The following is a 7,205-nucleotide window of genomic DNA, read 5'->3' as shown; positions in this document are numbered from 1 at the left end:
AAAGAGAAGAAAAAGGGGCTAAGAAATGCCTAATCCAGTAATTTTTTAACCAGTTTTACAATAAGACTGTTACTTATAGGTTTTGTTTGTCAACCTGGGTTTAATTCCCAGTCCTGGGGAATTTGCTGCATGTCATTCCCTTCTATCTCCTCCCAATTTCCAGTTCAACCACTGCTAAATAACAGCCTAAAAAACTTTATTAGAGCCTAAAAAACCTTAAAAAACTTAAAAATACATTTCACCTCACAAGTGGAGGAGCTTGCAAACTGACCAAAAGTCAGAATATGCTTACCACCACATGTTAAAAACCAACTTTCTTCCCCTCTCTCTCTCATTTTCTCCCTTTCTTACATAATTAATAGGCTACTCAATATACACATATACGTACATGCACACATTTACACATCCCCTCCATGGGCTGCCACCTTAGTGTAACCCAGTAAGAGTTAAAAAGTAGAAAAGTTAATAAATATGTTCATAAATATAGGTTAAAAGTGCTAAAAATCTTTTAAAACTGTGAAGCATGCCTTTAGTGTTAGTGACGGATTAAACAACCAATAGCTGACACAGTCTGATTTCACATCAGCCAACAAGATTGATTGTCCCGCCCATTTCAACTGCTGTGCTGAGATTTTGCTCAGACACGATTGAAAGCTAACAGCTGACGGTTGCTTCCGTGAAGAGCTTGTCGAAATTTGATGAATCTGGAAATCGGTAAGAAAAACAATATTAATACAAATTCGCAAAATATGTAATTCAAAATAGTAAATCCGTTTTTGTTAGATCTCGGAGGGTTTCCCTTGTGAGCGACTGAAGCCCGGAAAAAGCCGTTGGTAGCATCGGTGGGTGACTGCACGCGCTCGGCAGTTGGCTCAGTAAATTCGATGAAAATTGGCTAAAATACGTAATATCTGATCAAATTTATTAAAAATAATTTTTTTATTGTAAGATTTTGTATTATTATTATTGTGGGTGTTGTATTTTTTCTGTGTAGTTGTACTTGTTTTCTATTAGTACATGTTCTGGTATTTCAACGGTGCTATTTCAGTTAACTGCTTTGTAAGTGCTTTTCCGTTGGCATTGCAGGGAACATCTAGTGTTGAAGATGTTCTTCATTGGCACTTTTAGATTGAAATATATTATTGTTATTATTATTATTATTTTCCTTTACCACATATAAGCTAATTTTTTTTAGTTTTGCTGATGTGTTGTTTACATTGTATTCTGATGACTTGGATATTGTTGTACAACATGAAAAAAAACTTGAGAAAGTATGAAAGATCTCTTTAATTATAGCTTAAGCTTTATTGATATTGGCATTTTATATTCTAAGATGTTTTACTTTGGCTTTGTTCCAGGTCAGGTTTTTATTTTTTTCATGTTATGGTGCAATTTTTGGCCTGTGGTGCTCAGAGACCCGATGATCATCCTCATCTGAACTTGGATGGCGAGCCCCAGCCCAGAGAATCAAGAGAACCAGTAGACAGTGACAATTGTTGTTATATTAAATTATATTCTTTCTTATAAACACTGTGTACTCTCTGTTATTACTCACACCCAGGCTCCCTAGAATTTAGAATCTTCTGATCCGGCCCAACTTTGTAATTGTATAGAATTGGTATTAGCCATTGAAGTAAATTAATTTATCTGCCATTCATTATTATCAGGTGAATTTAAAGTAACCTTTCTTGTGGGTTACATTATCGTGGTGGGGGGGTTTGAGTGTCCCAGTGATCCTAGGAGGTATGCTGTCCGGGCTTCATGCCTCTGGTTGGGCCACCCAATGCAGACAGATCCTAGGTGAGGAACCAGACCAAGTGCAGCCCAAAGATCCCTTATGATGAATACGACCATTGGAAACAGAGGTTGTACTCGCCCGTACATGAAGTCCCACTGTGGAGCCAGGCCTGGGAGTGGGGCACGTTGGCGAGGGCCTGGTGGCCAGGCTTAACTCCAAGAGAGCTGAGGTTCCGGGTAGAAATAGTCGGCACTCACTGCAGTGGATGGCTCTGGTTCTGGAGCCAGTCTCCTTGAAAGGGGCTGGATGTTCTCCCACTCTGGGGTTTCCCCTTGTGAGAGGCGCTGGGCAGGACTGGGTATATTTGTTGCCTCCCATCTTGTTCACCCACCCCAACGTACAGGCACCAAGAGGATGCTTGTAGGTAGACCCCTCTACCTACGGGTTTGGGTCGGGTTCTGACTATTTGTGCTTACATGCCAAACAACAGTTCAGATTACCCACAGTTTTCGAAGTCCTTGGAGGGGGTACTGGAGAGTGCCCCTCCTGGGAACTGCCTTGTTATGCTGGAGGGGTTTTCTCCGTAGGGTGTCTGGGCTCCCATAGAGATAGGATGAGATGCCCAGAAATCTTGGAGTCATTAATGTATATACACATATACAGGGTTTCCCCCAGTGTATTATAAGTCCCGTAGCCCCACTTACATCAAGGTAGGAGTCAAGATTAAACCCCACCGCCTTGGCTCTGCTTGTGCAGCTCTATGTGAACTGCAGGTATAACATGTATTTGCGCTTGAAGAGGTTGAGCGAACGGTGAGAATGATTTATCTTTGTGAACAAAGAATTATATGTGGCATTTACATCTTAACATGCTGTCCAGCATGGCTCTGTGTCTGCGCTGTAAAGTTTTTGTATGTTCTTAACATCTTTTAATACAAAACCACGGTGGCGACCAAAGACTACCAGGCTTAGCAAATTTTCTGGGGGAAACCCTGATGTATATGTATATCACATTTACAACAACCTCAACTGATCAAAGTGTTCTACAACAGTGGTCCCCAACCTTTTTATTACTGCGGACTGGTCAAGACTTGGCAATTTTGCTGCAGCCCGGGGCAGGGTGTGTGGGAGGTACATCAGATAATGCTTCTGCATGTTGGTGTTCCTGCTAAAGCCATTTATTTCTTCTCCCCTCCCCCCCCGATTTTCCCTTTACGACAATCTTACAGCGTCCTGCAGTGTGTGGTGTGTTGCGTGGTGGTGTGTTGAATATTCAACATGGTCTTGGCCCGATGATTGCAGTCTGTGGAGTTTTCCCTGAATGAATGCAGCCTGTTGAATGTGACAGGTAGCCAATCAGAAAGCGCGGTGACGTAAGAACGGAGGGAATCCAAACAGTTGTCATATGTCAGTTGTGATATGTGGAAATGTTTATTACTATATGTAGTGACCTGAAGCTGCAGATATTAGTACTCTATGAAGCTAATCCAGACTGGAACAGATAGGGTCTTTAAAGACAGGATTTTTATTATTGTAAATATTTTCAGATTAAGTTAAAATATTAAAACACACACATATTACATTTTTCTGTCTTCACGGGGACTTTGCATTGACTTCCATTCATTATTATCTTTGGACCTAAAGACGAACAATCTAAAGTCAGAACACAACTTCTATTATTACAGCTGTAAACTAGAGATCGGCCCTAAAATCTGGATGTAGTGATGGACTCAGACCTCAGCCTTCAGAATCACATAAAGAGCAGAAGAAGGTGCATCTGTTTTTTTCAGTGTGTTTATCTGGCACCTTCTTACCAAGATACATGCACTAGTGTCTAGTATCTTAGTACCCTTGATATAAGACAAAACTAAATAAATGCAAATTATTTTCTTGTTTGTTATTTTGTACATCTGCTATTTGTCTGAAGAATTCACCCAGCAGTACTAACTTACAAGTAACTTTATGACAAGATGTAGGAGTTTGTTTCAAGTCAATAAATCCTTAATATTGATGGAAATGTACTTGTTCAACTGGCAGCAGATTAGTTCACTTATAATGTTAAAAGTATCTTGCTGGAAAGTTCCTATTTGCACTAGGAACTACAAAAATACTCTTAAGACTTTGTGTTTTTGCAGAAGTTGACTTACTAAGAGGTTGAAAGGATATTTTTAATGCTAAAATTGTATTTCTTTAAGACTAATGCTATTGGGCTGTGGAAGACAGATATCACAATGAAACATTTGATTACAACAGGCAGATTTCCTCATGTAAACACAAACCTGTTGCTTTTAAAACTGCCATCTACAGTACTTCTCTGCTTTGACCCAAAACAGGCCAAACTCCACAACCCCATAATGCTAACTATGAAGTGTGCAGATGGGACATCAGCGTTATGGTAGTAAGCTCTGTTAGGTCAGGGTTCACACAGAGATGGAGCCGCTCAGAAACCTTGGAGAGCTGCCTGTCTCTGACCAGCCGGAGGAAGAGTGGACCGATTGCAACATTGGACTTCCATAAACTGGCACTGGATCCAAACGCTTTATGATGACTGACACACAAGCGGAGCCGCCACTGCTTTGGGCATGCTACTCATTTTGTCATACGAGGGCTGTTGGCAGTGACGCAAAATTTTTTGCAGCATTGCAAAGCATGACCGTAGTGCATCAAGCCAGCTCTCATTTCAAATGGGTAGCTCATTTGGCTCTCGCTTTGCGAGTCCTTCTAGAAATATTGAAGGTGGTAATATTTGAATGCTGTCTCCAGGGGATCTTGGTGTACCTCTTCCACCGTTTGCTGCACAGAGACAGCGAATGCACCAATCAGAGAGTGTTATCAGTAGTTATTCAGGCTAAACGAATTAACAGTAAGTTGATCTCTGGAAGGAGTGCAATAACATTGTGTTATGATGTTTTTTAAATGGCTGTGTGTAGTCTTTGTTTTAGCTCTTTATATGTATTTTAGGTGTATTTATTGCTTGTTTAAGCATTTGTTACTATGCATAAAACACCCTTGAGTCCATGACAAATTTACCCTAGGGAGCAATACATTTGATTCTATTCTATTCTAATAATTTCTTTCATTTTGTGGTGAAAGCATTGAGAAATGAGGTACTCATGCACAATAAAGTAGTTTTTACCCTATAAGCATTTCATCTTTTGTCATGTTACAAATATATATATATATATATATATGCATTTCATTGGCATTTCATGCAATGGAAAAACAGAACATTCAGCCCCTGTTATTCTGATGGAAGAAGGGGCACACTAAGGGTGCATTCACACCAGCCCTGTTTAGTCCGTTTTAATCAAACTCTGGTTTGATTAAAGTCCAGTTCGTTTGGGGAGGTGTGTATGCAGAATTGAACTCTGATACAGACCAAAAAAGCAAAGTCTGGTCCGCCAACAAACCTCTGTCTCAGTTTGATTTACCGTAAGTGAATTCTGGTGCGGTTTTAATGCATATGCAGAGTCTAGTTGCTAAGTACAAAGGTGTGCCACAATTTTCCAATTTTTATTTGTAAAAACATTGCAACCATGTATCCTTGTCATCCTTCTCCACAATTATGAAGCATTTTATGTTGGTCTATCACAAAAAATATATATATTAGCATCTGTGTTTGTAAAATAAAAAAGTAAAGAAGTCACTGTTCCTCTCCCAGAAAAAAAAAATCAATTTCTCTTCTTAGCATGTGGAAACTGAAATTGTGCCTTGCTCCCTACATCAACCAAACTTGGAGTGGCGGGAGGCCTGCGATGGTTTACTGAGCTGAAGAACCGGAGACTGACAGCAGCTGTCACAGTCACTTGTTAGTAAGGACAATTAACCCTCGATAGCACAGTTGTTGCAGCTCATTTTGCACAAACAAAGGGTGAGATGTTAGACTTCATCCAACTGCCTCTACACCTGTTGTTGGTCACCTGTCTCCTGCTCACTGCCTGTAATGTCAGATGTTTGTGATAAAACTGGTTAAATTGTTGCTGTAATTTATACAAAAACATATTAAGGTTTACTTGTTTTGACTCTTGAATTGCATCTCAACCTCAAGTCTTTGGTGGGGAAAATTCATCATTGAAACCTTTTTCAAGTTATTCCTATTTATTTATTGTATGTGCGCAACATAAACATAATATCCACTGAGAAGGTAAACGCACAGAAAAACAATCTATATATACAGCTGGAACCAGAAGATTACACACGCTGAATAAAAATACACACATAGTTCCACTTTAGCTTCTTAAAACTACAGAACATGTATTAAAAAAAAAGAATGTTTTTCTCTGTGTTCATTTGCAAACAGCAATCTGTATTTTTATGTTTCTTTTGAAGTCATTGCTTCATCCTCGCTGAATGGCCAGAACAAAAACAAAAGACTCAGGAGGTTAAAGCTGAAGTGCAAATGGTTCTTCCAAATGTCAAATGACCCCCAATCATACTGATAAATTAGTTACAAATATGCTAAAGACAACAAAGTCAGTGTTTTGAAGTGGCCATTGAAAACTTGTCTGCACAGCTGAAAATGTATGTGAAAGCAAGATGGCAGACAAACCTGACTTTTAGTCAGACCAGAGACCAGTTCTTTTAGAAGGAATGGGCCAAACCTCCAGCAAGCTGATGTGAGAAACTTATAGAAGGATACACAAAATGTTTGAGCCAAGTTGAACTCAAAAAGAAGACGGGGCTCATATTTAAAACTCCATATTTAATGCTGACCTGAAATTATTCTAAAGTTCTCACAGAAACCAAACAGCTCTGTTCTATTATTTCAGGGCCATGAAAGCTGTGATAATTGTTGAACTCTTTCCCAATTTTAGAGCTGTAGGAAACACTTAAGAGTCAAGAAAGATATATTTGTTTTTTTACTGTTGAACTACAGACTTCAAGTACAATCAATACTGGGAAACTTTATGAAAATGATAAGAGAAAGAGGCAGAAATCAAGCAAAAACCTAATCATGTTTTACCAACTCAATATGCTTTTTTAGACTAACATTTTCTCATCTTCTATTAGACTTTAAATGTTCCCATATAAAGCATAAAAAAAATCCAGCGCTTTTCATATCTTGCATCAGGTCAGCAAGGTCATCAAGCAGATGTTCCCCTGCTGACACTCAGTCTGATGTCATATCTCCGGAGAGGTGGAGGTCTGTACATCTGGAGCAGCCGGGGCTCTGTAAGCGATAGCCATCATGACATCACCTCTTCCTGGTTTAGCCGAGCAGCGAGGGGCAAAAATAAACCGCTTCTCAAACAATGCTGATGACTGATTGTGCACGGGAAAAATGATTACACCAACGGATCAAACTACGAGGACACGGGGAGTCAGGGAGCAGGGAATGGACTTTTGCTAAATGAATCCAATGTCAAATGGATAAAAAGCAGCAGTTTATGTTTAGATTATTTTATAATCAGCAGTAATTTAGTTATATTTTCATCTTTAATGCCAGAAACAAAGCTTAGTTTCAGAAG

The 7,205-nt window shown here is 39.3% G+C and overlaps 1 long non-coding RNA gene across 1 annotated transcript; it reads left to right on the top strand.

The window, feature by feature from the left end:
• The first annotated feature begins 531 nt into the window (after nt 1-531).
• On the top strand, nt 532-1,528 carry LOC114143954 (uncharacterized). The gene is made up of 2 exons (XR_003595362.1): nt 532-714; nt 1,359-1,528. It is a non-coding gene; the product is annotated as an uncharacterized LOC114143954 (long non-coding RNA).
• The last annotated feature ends 5,677 nt before the right edge of the window (nt 1,529-7,205 follow it).

The sequence above is a fragment of the Xiphophorus couchianus genome, chromosome 5 (assembly GCF_001444195.1).
Source record: "Xiphophorus couchianus chromosome 5, X_couchianus-1.0, whole genome shotgun sequence".
NCBI lineage: Eukaryota > Metazoa > Chordata > Actinopteri > Cyprinodontiformes > Poeciliidae > Xiphophorus > Xiphophorus couchianus.
Note: the sequence above shows the minus strand (reverse complement) of the source record. Positions and strands in the feature narration are given on the sequence as shown.